This window comes from Gorilla gorilla, chromosome 3, assembly GCF_029281585.2.
Source record: "Gorilla gorilla gorilla isolate KB3781 chromosome 3, NHGRI_mGorGor1-v2.1_pri, whole genome shotgun sequence".
Taxonomy (NCBI): Eukaryota; Metazoa; Chordata; class Mammalia; order Primates; family Hominidae; genus Gorilla; species Gorilla gorilla.
This window is the reverse complement of record NC_073227.2, coordinates 184846329-184861505: the sequence shown is the minus strand read 5'-3', so window position 1 is coordinate 184861505 and position 15177 is coordinate 184846329. Positions and strand designations below refer to the sequence as shown.

General features: G+C 33.4%; 1 protein-coding gene across 3 annotated transcripts in view; it reads left to right on the top strand.

Annotated features, from left to right (window-relative positions):
* The window catches only part of MARCHF1 (membrane associated ring-CH-type finger 1), an 834037-nt gene that overhangs the window by 497845 nt on the left and 321015 nt on the right, over positions 1 to 15177 (top strand). Inside the window, exon 2 of one of the 3 annotated variants that reach the window (XM_019025745.4) lies at positions 14019 to 14094. The exons of the other annotated variants lie outside the window; for them this stretch is intronic. The gene's annotated coding sequence lies outside the window, so the exon portion shown is untranslated. The remainder of the gene's footprint in view (positions 1 to 14018; positions 14095 to 15177) is intronic. 3 annotated transcript variants of the gene reach the window in all.

Genomic DNA, 15177 nt, shown 5'->3' with positions numbered 1-15177 from the left:
ATGCAAAGCAGAAGAGAAAGTTCATGAGACCGCTTTCCATTCTGTCACCGAGCAAGATAGGGCAAGTTGTGGGATTTGTGAGTTGTTCTCATAGCATGTTTGTGGCAGGGAATGTAATTAAGGGAGTGGATTTTCTTTCATATTGAGATTTTAATCATCACCAATTTAAGGTTATTTCTGAAAGAAATTGTGACAGACTATTAAGATTTAGTATATTTTACTGCTGAGACTGGCTGAGTTGCCTTTTCACATCGATGACCTTTTGGAATTAAAGAGTTTTTAAAAATCAAAAAATCACGGACCTCCCAGGGAATCACTTGCTTAGGTCACAAAACTATCTGAACACACTTAAGGGAAGATAAATTGGGGAATTTTTTTTTTTCAAAAAAGCATTACTGATGTGTTTAAAGAAATGCAGACATCAAACTAAAATTCAAAGTGTGTGTCAAGCTAAGGCAAATGAAAAATTGAGCTAACTCCACAATCATAAATTATCCTTAACTGACCAGAATTAAAGAAAATAGGGAATTATAGAGATATTTTATAAACATGAAGTCAAAATTTTCAGAGATTCAGAAATTTCATTGCATATAAGAAGTACTCAAGTCTTTGTGGCTGAACAGCAAACCTCAGAGTGACAGTGTGTGGAAAATGTGTTTTTTTCCTATAAATTTTCATTTATTTCAAAGGAAACAGGTACCAACCTTTGCCTAAAAGAGGACAAAATATCCCAAAGGCAAGTAAGTAAAGTCCAGAACTTTTCTGGGCTTTTTAGTAACCCAGTGCTTCTATTTGTCTAAAAATATATCATTTTTCATGAACTTTTGCAAACTAAGCTTAAGTACCCTAGAGATATAAAATTGCACAGAAAATATAGCTCGGCCCATAATGAACAAAATTTCCAGTGATAATTTTATTAAATAACACATTTGTCACTGAATATTTTCTGAGCATGAGTTCATGTCTGGTATATGCCTGTAGCCACACAATTTTTATATGAATAATGTTGATTTAATTCTTAAGCTTGATTTTCTCTTGCTATGAAAATATGTTACCTTGATAGCTAGCAGGCTATCTAAGTAGACTTTAAAAAAAAATCAAGTGTGGGAGGAACCCATAATATAATATGCTAACTTTGTGCCCCACTAATACAAATCTCAGTCACTTCGGTATCCCTTTGTTCCTGCCTCTTTGGGTCTTACAGTATTTGGTGTGTAGAGCTGATATTGAACGGCTACATGCTGGAACTACCAAACTTGATTTTACAGGTAATATATTCCAGTTCTTCTCCAGTTGATAAATTATCACAGACCTTAAACTTCTGAGTGTACTTCTGCCACGTGGCTGCCCAAACATCTCTAATAATCCAACAACTTAAAGGCTAATATCTTTTGCAGTTTGTGAGTTCCCATGCCCCGCTGACTGTTAAATATTTGGGATATCATCCCGGTTGGTAACTATTGCTTTAGTGCCTCTATCTCTTTTGCTAGACTAATACCTCTATGATAATTCAGCCTAGACTATATTTATGTTTAGAGGCTTCCAATATCTTAGACTTAGAGGAGAATGCTTATTAAATTAAATTTAATTCTTTTAAATTCTTTAAAAAATAAGAGTTGAACTACTATTAGGGTTTCATTACTGTCTAACCCAGCTAGCCTATAGAACATAAGGCTGAGGCAAGGCCTACCTGCCAACATTTTCTTAGGGGTATGATTCCAGAGTAGCACACATGAGGGTAAATGCATAAAAGCGGTGCATTACCTTTCTGCTTACAACTTCACAAGAAGACAGGACCAATTGGCTTCGACAAAAAGGAAGTGTCCAGGGAGAACATATAGAGCTGCTATGCCTCAGAGCAGTCCAAGAACAGGAAGGAAGGGAAAGGAATTTTTTGTCATATTGTTTTTTTATTTTCTGTCTCTCACTGACCTTAGTTTTCCACACTGGGCATTAATCTCCACACACTTCTTGATTGTGTAACCAAGCCACTAAAAGCAGATGCTGGGGAAGCCAGAGCTCCTGTAAATTTACCATCGGGTAACACAGGGCTGTCTGAGCGGCTGCATCTCCCACCATCAGGAACCTTGTGGATGCCATGCAGAGTCCAGCTCTGTCAAAAGCCTGACTCTTAAATGAGGCTGAGAAAAACAGAGGCATTAGGAAATGAGGCAACAGCAGGGGAAACCAGAGGGCTCTGATGAGAGAAAATGGCCAAGGTTCAGGAGCTAAGGAAGTCTGGAGTGGCAGATAATTGAGAACCAGTACAATTTCTAAAAGACTTTCCATTTTGAATACTTAAACTTGGTCCTCTGTCCCCACAGCCTAATCAACAGTGCCCGTACACTGAGGTGTAAACTAGCTAGAGCAGAAGCTTAAAAGGAAACTACTTAGGCTCCAATTTTACCAGTCTAATGGAAAGAGAGAGATTGTTCATTAGCTGAAGAAGAACCTTAAGAAATCGATTATTTTTCCAGTTTGTAACAAAAGTATGACTTTGTCATTTTTATTATCTTTAAATAAATGTCAAAATATCACAATACATGACTATACACATACACACACACACACATACACATGCACATACACTAGTATTCTGACATAGAATACCTTGAAAGTAAAACACGAATTTTTGGTTTGGTAAAAACACTTCTCTTTGAATGCAGGTAACTCATAGTTGACCCTGTTTATCTTTTACTTAATGATACAGCACTTCTACAAAATAATCTCTTCCAAAACAAAAGAAGTTACTACCACACCACTTATTTATTGTAGAAAAGATAAGCATGATTTTCAAATTTCTCATGAGACCATTCTTTGCTGAGAGCTTTTAGCTTCAACTCTCCAAAGAATCTACTTTCATCTTCTTTTGTGGGTACAGATTGACCATTTTTCAAAGGCTCACTGTGCAGATTTAAATGAAAAAATTAAGTGTTCTTTGGCATGCCGTCCTATTCAAGTGTTGTCTTTGCCTTCCCTTTGGGCAGGCAATCTACTTAGTTTCACTTCAAGGTGACACACATGCTCAGATAGCCCCAGAACACATACACATTACATAGACAAAAGGGCTGGCCAATGCAGTGCAGGCTACCTCTGGTTATTCTGAATTAGAATTAAATGTCACTTATACTCACATACTTAGAATTTAGTTCCACTAACTGTGTCTAGTAAAATATTCAACTTTATCTACTGGTTGATTTATTGTATTAGTAGTTTTAATTTTTTTCTCTTAAGCTTCTTCAATTTAAATACTTGACGCTACATCTTGACTAACTTAATAACAAACTCCAGTATAAAATATCTTTCACTGACAAATAAAACTCAATTGTTTTGGATATTATAGGTCATGAAATTATTAATTGTAATAAAAAATCTAAAACAAATTTTCTTGGCATTTGATTTTGGAATACTCATTAACTAGGAATCCGTGGGATCAAATATTAACAAATGAAGGTGTATTTTAATCTTCATAATTGCCTAATATAATAGGTATATAATTACATAATAAAATAATAAGCATATGATTTTCATATGATATAAATACAGTTATCAAATACACATCCTGTAACCATTGTTTTTTACGTCTGGTATCATAGAGTCATATACATATATTTTAACATAATAAAATGCGATGTATTTATTTTAAGATTTGTAGGTGTTCTTCAAGTGAATTCTGTCTTATATTCTACCTTTCACTTTTCTATACTTTTTATTATGAAATTCTCTAGAAGGCAAAGACTTGTATATACAGTTCTCTGAGTGAACCCCACACAGCACCCTTAGTGAGGGGGTACTTAATAAGTAGAGTTTTGATATTGGTAAAGATGGTATTAGGCATAACACAAGGTAAATGTTAATCTCAGAGTTGTACTATACTGAGACTGTTGGGTTGTTTCCCCAATTACACCTTACATTAAACACCCTAACTGTGCCAGAGCATGTAAAAAGCAATGCTGTTTTGGGCTGACTCTTCAGATATGATTGTGAATGAGTGTCACATCATAACGCAAAAGAAAAATACCTTCTCTGTCTCTCACATATGAAAGATGATGGTGTATGTTTTATTTACTACTTTGCTTGGTTTCTAGCTATTTTTATCTTAGTTTTGCTTTTATTATTATTTTTATTTGACACATAATGACTGTACATATTAATGGTGTACAGAATGATATTTTGATACCTGTATATAATGTATAATAAATCAGGGTAATTATTATATTCATCACCTCAAATATTTATCATTTCTTGCTGTTGGGAACATACAAAATTTGTTCTTTATAGCTATTTGAAAATATACGATAAATTATTGTTAATTATAGTTCTATAGTGCTATAGAACACTAAAACTGATTCCTTAATCAAGCTGTAATTTTGTATTCATTAACCAACTTCTGGCAATGCTCTTCCCTCCACACTTCCCTGCCTCTGGCAACCACTATTCTACTCTCTCTTTCTATGAGATCAACTTTTTTAACTTTCACATGAGTGAGAACATGTGGTATTTGTCTTTCCGTGCTGGCTTATTTCACTTAACATAATGTCCTCCAGGCTCATCCATTTTTTTGCGAATGACAGGATTTTATTCTTTTTTAAGCCATCCTAATCTTTCTCTAAGCTACAACAGAAAAAGCGGCATCTCTAGACTGACAGTTTCCCTGAATTCATCCCACTTCGCTTTACCATCACATCAGGTAAATGTGATAGCAATTAGGAAAGAAATGTGCACTCCAGAATCTTTTTTTTATATATTAATTTTAAATAATGTGTCTTTTCTGTGGTATATAAAACATAATTCATAATATGCCAACAAACCAAACAGAAAACTTGTATATTCGGCAGAAATGCTATATATTTCCTCTTATTTGTCCATATCTTAAATGTATTTGGACAAAAACAAGAGTAATGGAAAAATGGGGTCAGTTTGAAAGATAAACCTTTAGAAATGGAAAATAGTTTTCAGACACATCTTAATGAGAGTAATTTAAAGCAATTAGACACTTTAAATATAATACAGAAAATTCTAAAAAATTGAATGTAGAGAATTGAAAAATAATTTTTCTATTATGAGTCATTTTTTTCCTTTACATTATTATACTTGAAGTACACAGAAATCTTGTTTAGCCAGAAAATCAGCCATTAAACTATGTGAAGTGTTACATATTGGAGTTTTGACTTCGTAATTAAATTGAGTGTCAGATTTTTAGAACAAGACCAATATTTAACTATGTTCATTTCTTAGGCTTTATATTTCTCTCATATTCAAAGGCAGTCTCAGGAGAGTTCACTATTTTGAAAGATGCCAGTCTTCAATATTATTTCCACCAATCCACTCACATGTTGACTCAGATATAAGCTTGAGATTTTGATGCACACAGGGTCATGGACAATATATTAATGACAAGAGAGTGTCCATTTTTAGGGGTATGAAATGTGGTCAAACTATTATATAAATTTCACCTAAGTTGTGAGGAGATTCATAAATATAGCTATAAACTCCATGTAATATAGAATAGTCATTGGTTTAATATTATTTAATTGCCTTAGTGTTTTCTAGTCTTAAAAAAAGTAGACTTTTATAATGTCCTTTAAAGGGTAAACTGCTTGGAAAGGTTCTCTTGTATCAGCATTTTTATATTTCCATTGGGTTGTCTGACAGATAATATAGAAAGAATTTTCAACAGTAGCAACATATAATTTCTGTTTTTATTTGATTGTGAATTCTGGGGTCAAAAAAAGCAAGACATTAATGGCTCTGAGGCAGATTTTACACCTGTTCTGGAATTGCAGTCTCTCAGGTCAGGACTTCATTTATGCAGCCTACTGGATGTACAGAATTGAGTCTGCTCATCATATGAGCAAATCTATTGAATTGCCCTTGTTATTGGGATTTACCACTGCCAAAGGTCATGGAGCATCTCTGTGACAAATTTCCTAAAGAACAGCCTTCTGTTTATACCTAGCTTCTCAGAAGCCATAGTTAAGCTTGCATAAATGTCCAAGTTATCACAGAACTAGATTATGCTTGGGGAAATAAAGCATGACACCTAAATGTTACCAAACTCACTCACGTAATCTTTGAACTACACATGCATTCCTGGCTTTTTCTAGCTTCTCTAGAAATCTTTTTTTGGGGGTTTGGGGGAGAGCATGTCTAGTAGAACCTTACTTATTCTAGGCTATTGTTTGAGGGTTTATACGTTTTATGTGTATTATGAATTAAATTTAAAGAGACTGTTAGACACATTGTAAATGGTCTATTAAATATTAGTGAAAATAGTGCCATCAGGAATATTGCAGGAAAACGTGTCATGTTATAGCTTCCTGCCTATTTCACATGGCCTTATTCATCTTTTTTGAAAAAAAAATTCCTGAAGTTGGACACCACTTCCTTGTCCCCACACAGGCAGTCTTTGGAATGATATAATGTCCAGCAAAGTCTCTTTTTATTTTATCGTGTCAAAAAACATTTTTTTTAAAATCACCAGTTCAACTTTTGTCTCCACAGTGAAACAGAATATATTTTAAATGTCAAACTTATCTTCAGATGGATCTTCACAGATGCTGTTTTAAAAGTTACTATTCACATATCCAAATTTAGGTCTCATGGGATCGGCTCCAAAGTACACATTTGTATATATGGGTATATATAGATATATGTACACAAATACATACATTTGTGAAATGATGAAATTGCACAGTGAAATTAGAACTCTTTTAAAGCTCCTAATGTTCGATGTATTCAAATTATGTTTTATTTTTCTCTTTTAGAATCAACTGTTGAATATTTTCCACAATATATCTTATATTTACTAGTTTGGTGCCAACATTCTGTTTGTATTTAAAGAGATTTGCAGTTTTTGTCATATCCTCACAAATGAACTTCTCTCTGTATGATTTTCATTTTAATTTATATTTTATCGTATTCTTATGTATTTTTCATGTAGACAGCAAAATAGTATTCATCATTGGCTCATAAATTTTTCTCATTAATTTATGAAAAAATTTTTCTTTATTTTGATACTATTTTTCCTATTTTGATATTGATATTTGATATTTGAATGTCAAACATTATTGAGTGCTATGATCTGTTCTTGGTCCTGGAGATACAAAACCCCATTTGAAATTGCCCCCATCCATTTCTTGGAGTACTCTCAGAGCAGGTGGGGAGGCAGACAATTAACAACTAATAGTAATGCAATGCAAAAGGCCCTCTGGTGATGGAATAAACAAACTACCAAGTTCACATAGATGGGGAAACAGGTAAGTAAACAGGCAAAATATTGCTGAGCTACTGATGAAGTATTCTAGTGTAGATAGCATGTCCACAAGTGTGAGAGTATGAGGCAGGGAGAGAAATAACAGGGAAATGAATACAGAAGAGGAGACTACTCACCCAAAGAATAAGCTTCTCAAGAAAAAAAAATAAAGGAAATTGATGAAAGTCGATATAGCTATTATCACTTTGAATTTTGGATGTTTGTTTATAATCAATTAAATTGTGATATTTTAAACTTAGATACCAGTGAATATCTATATTAATATTCTTGGAATTTGAACAAAGTAATTTCTGGGAATGGCAAAGAATAGTGTGTGGCAAATTAGCCTACTGCAAAAAAAGAAAGCCTTGGTAGTCAGTATCTGAGTCATTATTCAGGTAAAGTGTCCCTGAAGAAAGGGGACCGAGTATACAATGGCATATTCATTGTATTTCTAGCATTTGAATTAATTCTAATTAGGTTATATATAATAAGTTTATTATTAAAATAAGTAAATTCTACTATATTATGGATATGTGTGTCCAATTAACTTCATATATGGAAGGAAATCCACAGATAGTCCTCCATATATTTAGTGTTGCCAAATTTTATTTATTGTCATTATCACCAGTTATCTAACAAAGAAATTAGATGGCAAGACTAACTGATAATACATTAGTACTTTATCTCTTTTTGTCTTCACTTTATGTAAATATCATAGTTTAAAAAATAGATGAAGAAGGAAGAGGGGGATTTTATGTTGGGCGTCTCAGACCACAACTGATAGTTTATGCTTATGAGGTGACTCATGGCGAGTCCCTAGATGGTTTACACTAATGAGATGACTTAGGATAAAGTCTAGCCGTGCCAGAAAGACTAACCATGTGATTAGAAATTTGAGTCATATCACCCTAATCTCCAGACAATTTAGGGTGCCTAGAGACTGAGTCATGTGAGTGATGATTCAATCATGTCTAGGTAAGACACAAATAAAAATATAGGCACCAAAACTCAGGTGAGCTTCCCTGGCTGGCAGTACTTTTTGGTCATTGTGATACTTCATTGTTGGGAGAGTAACATGTCCTCAAGGTCTGTAGTAGTTTCACTTTTGAAAGGCTTCTAGACTTCTCCTTATGCCTTTTCTTTGGGTAGTTCTAACTTGATTCCTTTTGCTATAATAAAACTGTAATTTAAAGTACTGTGCTTTCCTGAGTTCTATGAATTGGTCTAAGTGAATTATTAAAACTCAGAGTGCTGTGGGAACCCCAATTTTACAGCCAGCTGGTTAGAAGTGAGTGTGGCCATGGGGACCTCTGGGCTTCTGGCTGGTATTTAAAGTGAAGGTGAGAATTTTGCCCTTAACTTTTAGTTTGACTACCTCTGGGTAAACGGTTACCTAGACATGTATTGACTTATCTACTTTTGTATAATTGATATTTGAATAATATATAATTCATAATATATTATTATATATATTATATAAACTACTAGAGTCCTATTATAAGTATATAACTACAGCTTTATAATCAGAACACATAATTCCATATAGTCTCTTTTCCCAACTTGTATGCTATTTTTTCTCTATTTTCATTCTACATGTATATTTTGAAACCTGAAATAAATTACTGTTTTACCTAAAAAAGAATTCTTTGACTCTTGGTATATAATACAGTTTAGAAATATATTTATCTGAGTGTAGTTTTTGTAATTTGCAAAATAATTTTGAGAGAACTATATAGATTTTTGGAATAGTTAAAAATAGGTTAAAAAGTTGAATACCAATGGCTAATGATGTTCAGACATTAAAACATGCTCAAGATTACACTAAGTAAGTAAACATAAATACTAGAGACATTTAAAAAAATTAAATGATGTTGTTAATTGATTTCTGAGTTCCCTAGAGACCAAAGTCAAGAAGAAAATATATAACTCTTTTAGAAGAGTTACAGTGTCAAAAGATAAAAATATCTCTTTGGTTCTGAGAAATTTAGTAGAAATTTCAGCTGTTACTATGGGAAAGGAAAGAAATGGAGATCCATATTATCTTAATATGGGCAGAGACAGAAGGAAAAATTGTACATGACATTTTTTAATCTTTAGGGTTTTGCAAAATTTATCAGAAAAAAACTATATTCATATAAATGATAAAAATCCCCAAAATAAACCTAGACATTCAGGCAAGTATTTAGTTACATTCTCACATGTTAACTATTTAGATTTTATAATATATTAAATAATAAAACGCCCCCACCCCAGCTGTTGTGCTTTTAAGTGAAACAATAAAATGTATGTAAAATATTTATATTAAATATTCACTCATGCCTATCTGTTATAAAGCCATAGATCTTTCACACACACTTTATAGGTAATGAGTGATGCAATTTTCTTGAAATCAACTCAAAGAGCATGACAGAAATAAAACTGATCTTCCTGGAAGCCATTTTTTTCAGGCTGCATGTGGCTAGTAAAAACTGTATTTTAGAAATTTTTATGCAAAATATCTAATCATTCCAATGGCTTTTAAGATGCAGGCCATAAATCCCTGGGATGGATTACAAAGTTATTACAATCAGAACTTAAATCCACATGGCAACACAGTTTCTTAATAAATCTATGTGAAAAAATAAACTTACTATTGTGTCAAGTATCCTTGCTAAACTTATTATATTCAAAAGATGTTTCACACTGGAAAAAGCTGTAAACCCATATTTTACTCAGACACTTTAAGTGTGTTCATAAAGGGCTACTCAAGAAACCCAAGCTTCCTTTTCTTTACCCTTCTTATACACTCATAGTTTCATGCCTTTGAGAAACAGAAGCTTGAGAAAGTGTGTATGTCTGATACACATAGCAAAACATATTCTTAAGGCATTGTTTTAAATTCTGTGAATTTTAGTTTCATGCCAAATTCCCTTATTTAAAGAGAGATGGGAGTGGAACCTGGATTATTTTAAGTCCAGAGGTGATTACTTTTGAAAAATGAAACAACTTTTATTTCACTGTTTAGTCCTAAATCAGTGATATATGTTTTTCTTCCAGTCTCCCATAGGTATTTATTTATTTTTCTTAAGAAGGTAAAAAATAACTCCACTCAAAATTTCTAACTTTATCTGTTATCTTTCCTTACAATAAATGCCTAAACCATATAATTTGGAACAATTTGTTAGTGTTATTAAATCATCAGTTAGCCTTTGGACACACAAACTTTTCTACAGGTTATTGCTTAGAACTGTATATTGAAATAAGATGTAGTTTTCACCGACCTGAAAATATAATTCACATTTTTTAAATAATATTTTTTAAATTTTAGAAAACTGCAAACCTATTACGAGGAGTTCCCATATACTCTACACCCAATTTCTCCTATTATTAACATCTTACTGTGATATGGTACATATTTATTACAATTAGTGAATCGATATTAATATGTTATTATTAACCAAAGTGCAAACCTCATTCATATTTTTTTCATTTTATCCAAATTTTTAGCAGCATCCTATGCAGGTTGCATTACATTTAGTTTTCAGGTCTCCTTGGGTTCCACTTAGCTGTAACAGTTTCTTAGACTTTCCTTGCTTTTCATGTCCTTGACAGTTTTGAGGATTATTGATCAGGTTTGTTGTAGAGTGTTCCTCAATTGAGATTGTTCTGATTTTTTTTTTCTGATGATTAGACTGGAGTTATGTGTTTTTAAGAGGGAAATCGTTGAGGTAAAGTACCATTTCCAACACATCTGAAGTCAATACATCATTTTGATTACCTGGCTAAGGTATGTTTTTCAGGTTTCTCTACTATAAAGTTATTTTTCTGTCTTTTCAGATTGTACTCTTCAGAAGGCAGTTTCTATGTACAGTTCACAATGGTGTGGAAGGTTATGTTCCTCCTCCACTTTTGAGCAGAGAAATGACAGTTCTGCACAAGAGATTGTCTTTCTCTTCCATTTATTTCTTTATTCAATCATTCATTATATCAGTATAGACTTGTGGGTGTTTATGTTATACTTTGGGTCATAATCTGTTACTACTTTATTTTGTTGCTCAAATTGTGTCAGCTTTGGTCATTGTGGAGCTATTTTGTTTGGCTACTCTGTCTCTTTAATATATGCCCCAAATTGTGTTTGGTTTGTGTCTTGTTTTGTCTTGTTTTTAAGCATTTCCTTACTTTCTAGTGCTACAAGTTTCTCCAGGCTCATCTTGTATTTTTCCTACCCTAGCCCCAGAATCAGCCATTTATTAAAGCAGCCCTGGTTCCTTTTACTGGAGAATAATATTAAAAACCAAAATTGGGGCACTTGGCATATTTGTTGCCACTAGGGTATCATTGTTTCCAGGACCCGTCAAGTGACCCAGCAGTGAGATATATGAATGTATACTAACCTAAGCGTATGTACGTGTTATGTAATCACATTTATCCATATTAAACTAAACATGAGTTCATATTAATGTCTCCAACTCTGACCCATTATTACATGGCATATGCTTTTCCACTTGCTTATCTGCAACCTCCCACTCCAACAATTAAAAACCTGATCATCTACTATCTGCCAAACCTCTGTCTGATTGTTCCATTCTCATATGCATTTATAGCACTGTCAGAGTTGTTAAGTCATACCTCCATAGGGGACCGTGTTATGAACTAGAGCACAGTGCTTATGTGCAATATATTTTGCCTTTAACCTTTCAGATTGCACTCCTTTCTAAAGGTACTTAGCTTAGGTCAGCACATTTTCCCTCACCATCTTCAGTGAGGTGCTTCTATAATTCATAATATATGTAGATTGTATTTTTCACAGCCTGCTTTCCATCCTGGGATCCCTGAACTCAAAATGATGTGTTTTAATTTTCATACATTAAGGTTTACACTTTGTGCTGTGAGGTTCTATAAGATTTTCACAAATGCTTAGGATGACATATCCACCACTAAAGCATCATACAAAATAGTTTCACTGCCCTCCACTGATCATTTTACTGCTGCTATAGCATTATCTTTTCTAGAATGCTATATAATTGGAATCATACAGAAAGTAGCACCGTTCAGTTTGGCTTTTTTAATGTAGCAATATGCATTTAATATTCATTCATGCCTTTTTATGGTTTGATAGGTAATTTCCTTTAATTACTGAATAATATGATGTATGAATGTACCACAATTTGTTTATCCATTCACCTGTTGAAGGGCATGTTTGTTGCTTCCAGTTTTTGGTGATTATGAATAAAACTCCTATAAGCATATGTGCGCATGTTTTCGTGAGACATAAATTTTAAAAATCAGTTGGGTAAATAGCTATAAGTCCAGTTGCTGGATTGTATGATAAGATTATGTTTACCTTCATTAGTAAACTACCAAATTGACCAAATTGTCTTCTAAGATGGCTGTACTATTTTGTATTCCCACGAGCAATGGAAAAGAATACCTGTTGCTTGGCATCCTTGTCAGTATTTGGTATTATCAATTTGTTGCATTTTAGCCACTCTAATAGGTATGTAGTGGCATCTCATTGTTGTTTTAATTTGCAACTCCTTAATGACATATAATGTTGAGCATCTTTTCATATTCTTGGTATCCATCTGTACATCTTCTTTATTGAAATGTCTGTTCAGATTATTTGCTTATTTTTATCGGATACTTCACTTTCTAATTGTTGAGTTTTAAGAGTTCTTTGTATGTTTGGAATACAAGTCCTTTATTAAATATGCATTTTGCAAATATTTCTCCCAGTCTGTGGCTTGTCTTTTAATTCTCTTAAGAGTCTTTCATAAAGTACAAGTTTATAATTGTAATAAATTCCAACTTATCAACACTTTTTCTTTCATGAATCATGATTTTAGCGTTGTATCTACCACCTCATTGCTAAACCCAAGGTCACCCACATTCTCTGTTTCTTTGTAGAGGTTTACAGTTTTGCATTTACATTTAAGTTTATGATTCATTTTCAGTTAATTTTTGTGAAAAGTATAAGATCTGTGTTTAGAGTCATTTTTTTGCATATGAATGTCCAATTGTTCCAGAACCAGTGATTGAAAAGATTAGTCTTTCTCTTGAATTGATTTTGGTCCTTCTTCAAAGATGAGTTGACTCTATTCATGAGTCTATTTCTAAAATCTCTGTTTTATTGTCTTATATATTTACTTTTTTTCCAACACCACACTGTCTTGATTACTGTAACTTTATAGTAAATTTTGGAACTGGGTAGTGTGAGTTCTCCAACTTTGTTTTTCTTCAGTATTGTGTTGACTGGTGTAGGTATTTTGCCTTTCTACGTAAACTTTAGAATAAGTGTATCACTATCTATAAAATACCTTTCAGGATTTTGATTCAGATTGCATGAAATGTATAGCTCAAGTTGGGAGGAATTAATATGTTAACAATGTTGAGTCTTCCCATCCATGAACACAGAATGTCTCTGCTATTATTTAGATTTTCTTTGATTTTTATATCAGAGTTTTACAGTTTTTTATATAAATCCTGTAAAATTGTTACATTTATACCTAGATAATATTTGATGCTGTTAAAAGTATTAATTTATTAATTTCAAATTTCAATCGTGCACTGATTGTATATAGGTATACAGGAAAGGTATACAGGAAAGCAGTTGACTTTGTATATTAACCTTGTGTCCTAAAACACTTCTTCTGCTCTATTATCTCTTTTTTCTTCTTCTGGTATTCTGGTTATACATATGTTACAAATTTAAAAATTATACCACAGTTCTTGGATGTTCTGCATTTTCTTTTCTCCATTCTTTGTTCTCTTTTCATTTCAGTTCTGAAGTTTCTCTGTCATCAAGCTCATTGACACCTTTCTTGGGCACTTCCAGACTACTGATGAGCCCACCAAAGGTATTCTTCATTTTTGTTACAATGTTTTGGTTTCTAGCCATTTGTGGATACTTTCTTAGAGCTTCCTTCTCTCAGCTAACATTCCCCATTTCTTCCTGATGTTGTCTCCTTTTTCCAGTATAGTCCTTAATATATTAATCATAGATATTTTAAATTCCTTGACCTATTATCTGTGTCATATTTGATTTGGTTCCAGTGCTTTTTTTATATCTCTTCACTGTTTTTGCCTGCTTTCTAGCCTGCTTCGTAATTTTTTGTTGTTGTAGAAAGCCAAACATGATACATCAGGCAATAGAAACTGAGGTAATGGGAGTTTCTGTGTTATTCCGGCTAGAAGTTGGGCTGTATTTAATGTTTACTCTAGCTGTAGAATTCTTGTAGTGCCCTACTATTTGTCTATCCTGTTGCCTTTGGGCTCCCCAAGTACTCCTCCACAAAGAGAGTGTGCATCTTGCAGTTCTTTAAGCTATACATCACTGTTTTACCTTAAGCCTTGTTGGTATCATGGTAAGTTACAGTAGAGGGGAAGTATTCTGTAATTTTATGATTCAATCAAAGTCTTTTAGTGAGCCTGTATTTCTGGGCTGTGGCCTTCACAAGTTTTTCTTAGCTTCTCTCCCCACCATAGGCAGGGCAGAAAGAGTAGAAAAGCCTGGAGTGGAAGAAATGCCCTTTATTCTGATGGGTTAGTAAACCTCTGCAAGATGTTTTCCCTTGGAGAATAAGTCTTTTTTATAAGACTGTTCAGGGGTATTTCACGGTGTTTGCTTATCCTCTTCCCCTGCTAGTACCACCATTGTATCTTTGTCAGATATTCTCATGAAATATAGATAAGTTGCCTAGCAGTAAAACCCAGGAAAGTGTAGAGTCCCCACTAACAATGCAGCCTCCTGGAGGTCCTCACTTTCAATTTAATCCCTACTGGGTCTCCAATAATATATCGAAGATACAGCTTAAGAATTTCTACCCCGTTAGGGCTCCATCAACTTCTCTCCATGTATTCTGAAATCGACCATAATTCTCTATATTTTCCTCTCTCCATATTTTTGGGGTGGTGATTTGTTCTGCAACTTCAATTCTCTA